This window comes from Emydura macquarii, unplaced genomic scaffold (assembly GCF_026122565.2).
Source record: "Emydura macquarii macquarii isolate MOO-44397 ecotype Brisbane River unplaced genomic scaffold, CSIRO-AGI_Emac_v2 contig_3390, whole genome shotgun sequence".
Lineage (NCBI taxonomy): Eukaryota > Metazoa > Chordata > Testudines > Chelidae > Emydura > Emydura macquarii.
In genome coordinates, this window is record NW_027133527.1 from 655,704 (window position 1) to 668,683 (window position 12,980).

Below are 12,980 nucleotides of genomic sequence, written 5' to 3' on the forward strand. Positions count from 1 at the left end.
CCACCCCTTGGGAAATGGTACAGTTTAAGTACATCTCACTGTCCTATGCAATCTGTAAACACAGGGCAGCATGTCAGATCAGCTGGTCCATCCTGCAATGCGTACTGATGCCTGCTGCATCTGCGGGACACTACAGCAGATTTAACCAGATCCTGCCCTCCACTGGCTGGATTCTCTGGACCAAACTCTGTTCACTACAGTGGCATGACTCCACAGACACTCTATACACGTCAGTGTAGAACTCCTCCAGGATCACACTGAGATTAATAAGAACAGAGCTGGGTTGTGTGCATACTGCAGCACTATCACAGGGCAGACTAGACCCAGGACCTTTCTGAGCCCAAGCAACTGTGCTGCCAGGAGCTATACAGCAACTGCACCGTGCCTGTACCGGTAGGAGCGTTGGTACACTTCTCTGAGCTGGAAGGAGCGCTTTGCTTGGCTTCCACTGTCCTGGAAATGTCATGGTTTAAATCAAACTGCTTTTGAGTTCTAAGAAGCCAGGGCGGTGAAAGCACAGCATTTCTAAGGCGGGGGTTTTATTTGGCCTTTGTATATGTTTAGGTTGGAGCAGTCATTTTAAAGTAACTTATTCCTTCCTTCCTCACATGCCAACTTTTAGCTCAGAATGAAGTTCTCTGGATGCGTCAGAACCCCCAGATACCAGCATTTATCATGGAAACAGCAGCCTTTGGTGCCACACACGGCCATTGCTATAGACAGCACATACACTACCACACATTAGCTGGATCAACAGGACATGAGGGTGGGGTTTCGTTCCGGATAAGATTTATGTCAGGGTTTGGATTCAAGGATGAACTGGGGATAGCATTCAGGTTTGAGTGTTGGCTTCAGTAATGCTGAAATCTCCTTAGATAAGCTGTTCCAGGACACTTCGGGTCAACCTGTCACCAGTTCTGGGAATATTTCAAGCACTCTCCCACAGAGAGAAGTCCCCACCCACTATTTGCTCTGACCCAGGGCACAGGTGCAGGCGAGGAACCTGGGATTAGAATCTGAATACATCTGGAATATGAAGGGGTTGGGATTCTCGCTCCCACTTTTGGCTGATAGATAGTTAGATAAGATTATTATCCCCTGTTCTGCTGAAGGGAGTGTGGTATATTTGGGATATGGCGTGGGGGGCGGTGGGTGGGAGTGAAGCAAGATGAAGCATACTGCTCTGCAGAAGCGCTGGTTGCTCTCTCATCTCAGCCACCTGCTGCCTTTTCCTCCAGCACAGCCCGTTATAAAATCCATGTATATTTTACATCTGCGGTTCCCCCTTTTGTTCATCCCCATGGTGTGGTAGAGCCAAGAGGCATGTGCCAGCCCAGTCCTGCAGGATGGGCTCTGACCACCAGGCTGCCTTCACACTGGCGGTGGTATCAAATGCGCCACACAGACAGGAGCTGTGTAAACAGCTGTGGAAGTGAAGAACCCATGCAACAAGCCGGGGCCTAAAGGAATGCCAGCCACTGCCACGTGGGACACCTACCTGGGCACCAGCCCCACGGCCACTCTCTCGTTCCCTGAGTGGGGTGGATGGAATATCTTCAGGGCCCGGCGGCGAGGAAGTTGCCATGTGGTGCTCAGCAGTGACCCCGACGGCGAACTGCGTGCTGAAAGGCGCCCCTGGAAGTGCGATCCATTCCACCCGGGCTGGAAGGGTGGTGACCGTAATGCAGGGCATGAGAATGTGGGCGTAGAGGACAATGGAGCAGGTACGGTGGGATGCAAAGGGACCCCCAGGATGCAGAGGGATGCTGGGCTTGAGGGAGGAGTGCCGGTGTGAAAGCACTCTTCCTTTTATGGCACCAGCCCAGACCTCGCGCCTCACTCTCCCCAGAAGCAAGGCCAGGCACCACTGAGCAACGTGCTGGGAGAATGCCGGAGTAGCCCTATTCCACCAGCCAGCCCTGGTGTCTTCTCCAGGCAGGGAGTCACGGCCAGCCATGCCGTGGCCCAGGAAGGTCATGGCCGTAGGGGCTGAACCAGCTGCTATCACCGCCTGACAGAGGCAGAGGGCTAATTGCTTTGGATTTTCATTTCCACCCGAGCACGTTGTTCCCCTGCACCCACTAACGCCCCGGGCCAGGGAGGCTGAGCAGTCAAAGGACTCACAGCAGGTGATGGGAGGTTGGCTCTAGACAGCGAGAAGACGCTCTCTGGTGAGTGGGCAGGGTCACGTGCTGCACACAAAAGCCCACAGCACATTTCACGAGGAGGGGGAGGGGAAGAGTGTGACTTTAAGTCACTTTTGCAGCCTGTCTGCATATTCGCAGGCTGCGCCACTGCACCAGATACCGATGGCCCCTGAGGGCCAATACAGCAACCGTGGACTGCCAGGGCTTAGGGAACCCCTGGCTCCCACTACCAGCAGCTGGCAAGACTGTCAGAGGATCCCCTTAGGCGAGGATCTGCTTCCTGGGGTTGGCTTTAGGGAGAAGCAGCCCCAGCACAGACCGGAGAGCTGTAATGATTGGCATGATCAAAGCACCACCAAACAGCCAGCAATACCCTGCCCCCTACGTGCCTGCCTTTCTTAGGATCGCTGCTTCACTGCAGCTGCGTCGCTCCCATCAGCGTGCTCTGGGAAAGGGAAGGAGAAGAGCGGGGTAACGAGATAATCTGGGGCTTTGCCGCTGTCACAGTGAGACGGCTTCTTCAGCGCGAGGGCAGCGGGTTTCCTGCTCGCTGTGTGCAGCTCTGTGCAGCAACGTATTGCTGTAGCCCTCCCCATCAGAGGATCCCAAAGCAGCTGGCAAACACTAACCTGGGGAAGTGTCATTGTCCCCATTTTGGAGTCAGGGATACTGCCTGGAGAGAGCCTGAAAAGAACAAAATGGGTGTATTGTTTTAAAAAGGCCTGAAGGTTCTGTACCTTCCGCCCCGATTATTTTTTTCCCTTTAAAATATCAGGTGTGTCCTTGTCTGATGTTCCCAGGCTTTACTGAAGGACTCGTTGGATGTCCCAGACGTGAGTTGACTGCTTTCTTAGCGCTGTAACCCAAGGAATGGGGCTGCTGGATCCTTAACAAAGACAGTTTTTCTCCCAGCTGTTGCTTACCCCTTTGGAGTTACTAAGGATTCAAGAAAAGCCTTGTAAGCAGTCTAACTCGAGTCTCTAAGTCACTCCCCAACTCAGTTAATCAGATGTCATCCGCATCTCCTAACCCTGCCCATTCTCTAGCCGTCCGTAGTCTTCCAGGGAAAATGGGCTGACCTGACCTTAATCTGTAATGTAAAAAACCAGCTGGAAAATAAACTTGACCAAAAAAAATAATAATAATAATCCCCCAAGCCATTCAAGCCACGTTTCTATGTTGGAGAGAAGCACAAAGGGGCACAAATCCATTTTATTTCCTTTGCAGGTGACTGTTTTGTTCTTTTGTAGATCACTTGGTTAGGACTTCTCTACACACAAAGATTGTGGCACTTTACCTGTAGTGGTACAGTTAAATCCTGACAACCCCTCTGGTATGAATGCAGTGATACCAGGCTAGCTCATTCCAGTATGGGAAGGGGAGTAAGTTATATCGGTATAATGCACCTTATATACTGCATCCACAGTAGGGGTTGTACCAGTGTGACAGATTTGGAGCTGCCCTGTGATAATTTATGGATCCTGTATGTTGGCCTGGTTATTTGGGTGTTTACTCTATAAACACCCAAATCTAATTCAGCAGAGAGCTCTCAGGCATGGTGAAGAAGGAATAGCTTCATACAGCCACCTCTCAGCAAACACTTAAGGGATGGTAAGGAACAATGCCAGAGCCATTAGCTTTGATGATTTTGCCTCTTCTCCAGCCAACCAACAAAGCTGGTTTTCCCAGGACTGGAAAAGGCCCTCAAACACAGAGAAAAAAAACGATAGCAGGATTAAATGGACCCTCTTTCAAGAGAGGGGCAGCAGTTATTGGGGGGTGGGGGAACCAGATGAGACTCAGGAACCTGGCAGTGGTGACTGGAGAAGCTAGGTCACCCTCCCAGGACATTAGGGCTTCTGGTAAGATAGGTGTGTGGGGGGGTGTTTGTTGGTTTAAAAACCTTTTCCTCTAATTGCTTTGTTCCTCTTGCTAAAATAAACCATGCTTTGGTTTTAAGAAGGCTGTTTGGTCACTGTATTCCCCATTGGTCAGAGATTCCTGCGTGGAAGAACTGCAGATCCTGAGCTCAGTCAGACCTACTGGGAAGCACTCCTGAGATACACCCTTGGAGAGGTAAAGTCCAAGATCTGAGGGGGTGGAGCGCGCCCTGCAGCTGTGACAACCCACCTGCATTAGTACACAGTCACCCCCTGACGGCCATAGTTACACTGGTACAAAAACTATGTGCAAACCACCAGGCCTTGCAAGCATATTATGTAAGGTCGCACAGGAAGCCTGTGGCCAAACTAGGAATAGAACCCAGTGCCTGACAGGCCTACCCCTAACCACAAGGCTATTGGCCTCGCATGGCTGTGACTGCAGAGTGATACAGGGAGGCTGAATTCTTCTGTGTCCTCCCCACGCTGCCTGACCCTGGCGAGCTGGCTGACGCAGTGAGAATCTAAACAGCACTGGGGGTTACGCCATGGAAAAACCTTCAGGGAGGAAAAAATCCTTAGAGGCAGCATTTGCAGCTCAAAGGCCTTTGCTGCTCCAACCCTCATATTAATAGTCAGCTTTTGTGTTTCCGCTTATGCCTTTTTTATTCCAGCTAATACAGTCATAATTAGACCAGGGCAGCTGCCAACCAAGTAGCTTCAGTGCATCTTGGGAACCAGTATGTTAAATTCCCCCAAGGCACTGGGCAGCAAGGCCTACTCCACTGCCTCGCACATGCTCTGAAGGAGGATGAGAGGAGGTCACCCAAGGCTGGCAGTGCCCCCATGGACCGAGATGTGGGACCTTGGTTATTTTGCGTGAGGCAGTACAGCAACAGGCTACAGAACTAGGACGAAGAAAACCTCCACGGTCTCTAGGGCAGCCAGCAGAGGTGTGTGCCATACAGCAGTTGTAGGGCCAGGCTGCCTTGGGGATTTTGGCACAGTGGGGTTCCCATTGGTGCAAACCTCTAGTGTAGATGCTCCGTACAAATGCAGAGCAGGGCTTGCACTAGTGCAAACCTTCCTTCGTTTCATTTCTTACACTGCAGCAAGAATCCTTAATGAAGACAAGTACACAGCCTCCAGTGGCCTAGCGGATTGCGCTGGCAGTCAGAGCCAGTGAGTGCTATCCCTGACTCTGCCACTGACTTTTTGTGTGTTCTTGGGTTAGTCATTTAACCACTCTGTGCCCCAGTTTCTCCATCTATAAAATGGGGATGATAATACTTCCTTACCTCTCGGGATTGTCATGAGACTGGCGAGAGAGTCAGCATGGCCTAGTAGCTACAGCACTAGAGCGGTAGAAATCAAGTGAAACAGCTTCTATTTCCAGCTGGGCCACAGACTTGCTGAATGACCCTGGGCCAGCCATTGTGCCTTGGTTTCCCCATTTTTACAATAAGGATAATAATAATCAGCATCCTTGAAATTACGGATGAAAAGCACTACATAAGAGGTAGGTATTATTATCATCAATTACTGTAAAACATTATAGTTGATCAGTGTTTAAAAACCAGCTGGGAACTGGTAACCAATGGTTACCAAAAAACTGGGAACCAATGGTTATACAAGAAAAATATCCCTGTCTACACTGCACTAGAAGCCTGATAGTAATAATGGTGTTTAAATGTGGTCATAACTCTGGCTTTGTTCTTCATGTGGACAAGGCCAATGGGGCGTTTCTGATCTGACTAACACTGAGTGTAAAACAGAAGTCAACAGCATTGCATTGGGGTGAGATCATATCAGATCATCTGAGTCGCTACAAGAGACCAGAAGGACCCCTCCTTGTCTTCCTCAAGGAAGGCTCAAAACATACCAGCTCCCCCCCACTCCTTTCCCTGGTAAGGCAGATTGATCTCCTGGCTTCTCCATTTCTCAGTGGATAGTTTGAAAGATGGCATGCTAAAAGTAGTATGTGAGCTCACCCCCAACCATGTGTATTCTGTCTGCCCCATCCCCCATACTCACATACACACTTCCTCCAGGTGTGGCTAAAACTGCCCTTTGTCGAAGTTAATTAAAAGGAATATGCTAATGGTTTTTCCTCCTCTGCTTGGATGCGGTGTTAGCTGATCATTGAGAGGGTCATTATAGAAAACACGTTTTCCTTTATTTCTTTATTCCTTTGAAATGACCTGATCCAAAAGTTCCTCCTAAAACATATCTTCTCTGAGAGACAAGGTGGGGGAGGTGATGTCTTTTATTGGACCAACTTCTGTTGGTGAAAGAAACAAGCTTTTGAGCTCCACAGACTTCTTCTTCTGGTTTGGGAAAGGTACTCAGATTGTCACAACTACTACAAGATGGAACAGATTGTTTAGCATAAGTAGTTAACAGGTACTGGAAGAGACCATTCCAGATGAAGTGGTCCATTAACACCTCTGCAGTCATAGGACAGAAAAGGGGGGTTAATGGGTTACAGATTGAATGTATGGTTTATAACAGTGTCTTTATTAAGACCATGATTTTTACGGTCTAGCAAAGTTATGGATTTAAGCTCCCAGGCTCATCTTTTGAAGATGTTGTGCAGATTTCCTTTGAGGACGAGGACTGAGAGATCAGGTATGGAGTGATGGTTTTGTGAAAAGCATTCACCCACGGGTGATATAGTGTTTTTGTTGTTCATCATTTTTCTGTGTGAGTTAATTTGAGAGCGTAGTGATTGTCTGGTTTCAACCACATAGCTGTTATTGGCGTATTTAGTGCACTGGATGAGGTACAGCACATGTTGTGATAGGCATGTGTAGGACCCAGGGATCTTGAAAGGTGTGTTGTGGGCAGTGTTGATCACCATAGCAGTGGAGATACGTCTGGGGTGATCTGTGGGTTTCTTGTATATAGTTGCCTGTACTGTTCCATTGCTGACACTGATCGTGGTGTCCACGAAGCTGATGATGGTGCATTTATTGGAGTATTTTAGAACCAGTTTGATGGATGGGTGGTGGTTGTTGAAGGTGTGGTGGAATTCTATGTGGGAGTTTAGGTCATCTGTCCAGAGGATGAAAAGATCAATCGATATACCTGAGATGGAGCATTGGTTTCACAGTGCTTTTGTCCAGAAATTCTTCCTCAAGGTGGCCCATGAAAGGGTTGGCATATCGGGGAGTCATCCTAGTGCCCAGGGCTGTTCCCATGGTTTGTTGTTGACTGTAAAATTGTTTTGGGTGAGGATGAAATGGCTGAGGTTGGCGACGTGTTTAGGCTGGATTTCTGAGTGTTGTCCATTGTCTTGTAGATATTTGAGGCAGGCAGCGATGCCGTCGTTGTGAAGGATGTTGGTGTATAGGGAAGTGACATCCATGGTGGCAAGGACGGTGTTCTGAGGGAGGTTGTTAATGTTGCAGAGTTTCTGGAGGAAACTGGCCCTTTGTGTGCTGAGTGGTTTGAGGATAGTTTCTATGAGTCCTAATAGTCCTTCAGTAAATAGCTGTGGCCAGGAATGATGGGCTTGCTGGGGTTCCCTTGGCTGTGTATCTTGGGAGGCATGTAGAAGGTCCCTGCGGTAGGTTCATGGAGGATGAGGTAATAGAGTTTCCCTTGGAGTTGTTTGGGGAAAGATTTCATGATATCCTTACATTCTTCTCTGAGACACATTCCGTAGTACACAGCCAACACAGCAATGATGCAAAGGTTTCTTTGGATTGCCATACAGCTTGAAGCTGGAAGCTCCCAAGCACTGTGGCTGTGCCCTTTCTCCTGGCCACACACTGGGGTGGGCTGCAAGTGGCATGGGCTAGAGTTACTATGCCCGCTCTGTGCCACCCGGTGTTCCCTTTGCTAAGGAAATCCTCAGCGGGCTCATCAAGCTGGCTTTCCAGCCCCTTTGTGCCACCAGAGCAGAGCAGTGCAGAGAGGCTGCAGTAGGGGCCAACCCCTGGTCCCTGGGGTCCTGATCAGACTCAGTTCCCAGTCTCCCCCAGTTCTCATGAGCTCTGTCTTTCACATTGGGGAGCAGGGCAGAGCTGAAGAGACGGCTCCAATTTGCAAGAGTCCCCCCTCTCTCACATGTCACTCCGAAGGTGGAATTTGGCCCAGCTGGATGTGAGCCTGATTTTGCTCCCAAGGCAGAGGGAAGCATTAGTGCTGGCCTGAGCTGAAGAATCTAGGGCACCTGGCCCTGCCTTTGCAATCAGCAATTTTCTGAGTTTCAAATCACATTAGCCTCACCCGTGAAGCTCCCCTCTTCTCTCCCCTTCCCCCCCATGCAACCTCTCAGCTTGCAAATCAACCTCAAGTCGGTGTGTGAGAGTATGCACAGGAATTTAGCATGACAGGAAACCCTTGCTCTGCATTGCTCTGCAGAGGGAAGGCAGAAATACCACCTGAGATGGAGGAAATGCAGTAGAGGGCAGCTGGATGCGGTTGACTTCTGCGAGCCACTTGGTAACAGCGGCTTTTGGGTCCTTGTAAAAAGCTTTGAAAACATAATTGATGGAAACTGACCAATAGCTAAAGTCCCTGTTGATGGGCTCCCACTCCGCTCCCACTCTGAGACGGGGGGTGTGGGAGGCTAAAGATCTTCCTGGACACATGCTCTGAATGTCAAATGGGTCAGCAGACCCCCAAAGAATTGTCTCACCGATCCCCATCACAATCCTTGGGCCAGCCCTGGGCACAGGGCAGCTCCAGCTCACAAGAGGATTTGGCAACATCTAGACGGGCAGATGGCACAAGACTGTTTCCAACCCACCCCGAAAGGCTGAGGCCGGCTTTGCTTGTCCAAATGTTGAGCTGTTGTCCGAGCGGGAGCACTATTGCTCGGAGCGTGCACGACAGCAACACGACAGCAACACGGGGGCCTCTCTTCTTGTGCACTAGGGTCTGGAGGTGTGCCCGTGGGACGCGCCACAGAGTTCCCAACCCCACTCCCTTCCCAGCGGCTCCAGCGACGCACGAGGAGGAGAAAGAGAGGAGCGGGGCCGAGCAGTGCACTGAGACTAGGATCTGGAAGGGAGCTGGGGCCATGTTCCCACACCTGCCAACCAAAGGAGACTCAGGCCCCACAGATTCCTTAACCAGCCTGGGAGATCCGCTCCCCACCCCCTGTACCGGCGAGGGGAGATCTCCAGCAGTCAGGGGAGACCAACTCACCTCAAGAGCCTAAGGGGCCCAGTTCTCCAACTGACCACCCGGCCCCACACTAGAGGAGACCTACTACTGCCTTCCCCAAAGCCAGAGACCACAGGGCAGCCTCCCTGCCATCGCTGACCCTGAGAAGGTTGGAGGGAGATTGAAACGGGGTATGTAGTGCTGGGAGATCTCACCGCAACAGCCAGGGCGGAGGGGAACTGGAGGGGAGAAAGGGGAAAACGATGCTCCCTCAGACCTTCTCCACTTCCCCTTACTTCAATCCCTGTAGGAAAGCAACCTGCAGGAGCCTCAGCTACAGGCCGTGGCTACACTACAGACTTACAGCAGCACAGCTGTACAGCTGCTGCGCAGACGCTCTATGCCGACGGGAGAGAGCTCTCCAATCGAATGAATTACTCCAGCCCCCGTGAGCGGCGCTGGCTCTGTTGGCCTGCCACTTAGGCTGGTGTAACTGGCATCGCTCGGGGGGGGTGGCTTATTCACACCCCTGAGCAACATAACTTGTACTGACCTAAGCTGTGGCGTGTACATATAGCCCTAAGGAGGGAGATGCATAAGGAGTGGGGACTATTTTTTTGGGGGGTAGGAATATGGAGTAAATAGACTGGAGGGGCAAGGAGAGGGAGTATGGAGATGATGCGGGGGTTGCCAGGAGCAGGGAGAGTATTTTACCCCAGGCATATAACACGTGACACTAACCGAGGCAGAGCATTTCTGAAGGAGCCTTTGTTAGAAGGTTGGCAGCACGTCACTTTTTGAGTGGAGGCTAGCACAGGGTGGTTTGCTGTGGCAGGGTTATTGGATCACTGCAGTAGGGGGCTCCTGGATGGGCCTGAGAGGCCCATGGCACTCAGGGTCCAGATGTTACTACGGAAGTTCACAGGAAATCCTAAAAATGCTGAAATGCTATAGAGGACCCCGCTAGTCCAGCACCTGGGACACCAGCCGACCACTTCCAGGAAGCCATTTCCCATGCATTACACGGAAATATGGACACGAAGACACACAAGTGCCTGAGACAGGAATGCATTTGTTAAAGGAAAAACTAACAGAGGCACATCAGAAAGTAAAATGGAATAGGAAAGTGACTGGATAAAAGGGCAGGCCAGATCCTGCCAGGTGAGGAACACTGTTAAGCTACCACGGACTCTGCTGGGAATTGAAAGTGCTCAGCACTGTAGGAGGCGCTCGGCAGCTCTCAGGATCTGGCCCATAGGTTGCTAAGTGAAGACCTATTGGGCCCAGTATGGACCACATGGGCTTTGTCTATGCTGCAGCTAGACACCCAGGGCTGGCCCATGCCAGCTGACTCAGGCTAAGGGGCAGGGGCTGTTACTTGTGGTGTAGATGTTCGGGCTGGAGCCCAGGCGCTAGGACCCTGCAAGGTGGGAGGGTCCCAGAGCTCCGGCCCAAGTGCAAATGTCTACACTGCAATTAAACAGCCCTTTAGCCCGAGCCCCTGGAGCCCAAGTCCCTGGCACGGGCCAGGCGCAGGTTTGTAATTGCAGTGTAGACGTAACCACGGAGGCCAGTAGCAAAGCTGCCACTGGGAGCAGGAAAAGAAAGATCCTTAATGCCTGACGCTGCCAGTTTTTGTAATGAGTTTAGCCCGCACAGCTTTCATTTCGCAGAGCAGCAGAGTCCTGCAATGCAGAGCAGTGTTCAAGGTGATCGTGTGACTGGTCCGTGGGTAACAATACTGTATTAGCTACTGACTGACAAGCCATCCACACTGTTGATAACTGCCATTTTATACAGGGCAAAATACGTTCCAAACTGATCCAAATATAGGGAAAAACTCAAGCTTTCCCCCAAACCTTCTCTGGGCAGAGACTACACCTCAGGAATTTCACAGGGAAAAGAGATTTTCTGGGTTAGTTAGAGGGAAGGGTGACAAAATTAGGCTTCAAGTGCTTTTAACCTTATGGTTCACTGCAGCTTGAAGAGAAGGGCTGGGCCGGTTCTTGCATTCTCAGTGCCCTGCTCGGCCGCTCAGCACACTGCTGACATTGGATACAGTGTAATTCGGTTACAGCGATGACAGGGCGCGCCCGAAGCGATCACTAGACGGGATGTTTTACAGGGATGGGCAAACTGCCTGGTGGCCTGGTCCTGGAATCTTGTCAGTGACTTCAATGGGAGCAGGAGCAGGGCCTGGGTTTGTATCTGCTGAGTTAACTGCAAACCCACATGGGCAGCATGGCAACACGGTGAAATGCTGACACCAGAAGAGACTGGGCTGTGGTGTCCCCTCTCTAGAGCATGAATGAAAGAAGAGGGCCAGCTGCTTCCTCATGTAAAAGGCCCTTCCAGTCTCCTACCATGTGCACATCCCAGAGCTTGCCCCTCCTGGGGGAACATTGCTATGCGATAATGTTAACATCAATATATTTAAGTCACATGGCTTGAATGAGTAACACAAATGGCTGACAAGGATTGGGATATCAGCATAGATAATAGACTGGCTTAGGGAATCTGATCATGTCTCTCTCCACGGGCTGGCCCTAGTGAATACAAAAGCCTGCTACTGACAGCTAAAAGAGTTCTTGTTTAGCTGTAATGAAAGAGACTCGTAGTTTTTGGTGCCAAAGGTCGCAGGTTTCCTACCCACTGAGAACTATGTCGCTGATCTGAAACTAGAAAATTAAACTGACTCGTCTAGTTTCATTGTCCAAGCTGAGTAACATGCAAAAAATAAACTATCTGCATATACAGTGGCTGGTGCATTAGACTTTTAGAATTCTTTCCATGTAAGCAATTTCTGGATTTAACAACCAAGCCATGCACTATGTTGCACTATGGGGCCCAATAAGGCCATTGTTGCGGCCATTGTCCCTGGGGCCAACCCGGGACTGACTGCGCCACAGGCTGTGATGCTTTGTGGAGTTCAGAGCTGGTGTAGAGCCACGAGGCCTTCATGTGGATGGCCCTGGCCTCTGGTGCATCCTCCAAGCTGTTTTGGGAAGATGGCTGGCTCTTGGGGCCAAATCCAAGGGCAAGAGAAGTAACTCAGACCCTGCACTCCCCATGGAAAAATTCAAGGAAACTCCACAAGCTGAAACTCTTTGAGGCTCATAGTTTATGTTTGGTTTGCCAGTGAAACTTCACCCTTGGGCAGAGTTGTATTCCTTTCCACAGGCTCTGGACCCCACAAATACCTCGAAGTAATTACCAACATCAGCATCCTGGCAGAGCCCATGCACTGGTGGAAAACATGGGCCTGAACTACGCTGGGCTCAGAGCCCAATTTCACTGAACCACTGGGGTTGCCCTGCTTTAAAGTTGGTGTAAATGAGATCAGAACTGGGTCTTCTGTGTGCAGGCAGCATAGCTCATTGCATAGCTCATTGACATGCCAAGCATCAGGGCATCTTAAATATGGCTTAGATGGGCAGTTACATTTTCACTGTAACAACCACCCCCCCATGAAGAGAAATGCAGAGAAGGCCCCTCCTTTGAGGAAATGAGCCAGTGTGATTTGATCTCCTGTATAAGTGCTTGGGTTTGATTACCGTTCAATGCAAAACCAGCACTATTAGAATAACCCTGGGGGACCTGAAGGTCTATTAAACACATGGCTCATTTTCCCGGGCGGCCGATTTGCATCGGCTGGAGCCGCTTTGCCTTTTGGTTTGGATGTTTTATATCGAGTGCATCCAGCGACTCCGACTAGCTCCCGAATGACATAAAAACAGGCAGGCAGAGGCGCAGAGCGATTTTTGCAAAGAAAAGAAAGGGCTAGTTGGGGGGGGAAACGCCGGGGAAAGGCTTCCCCTTGGGCTCATTCCCGGACTTG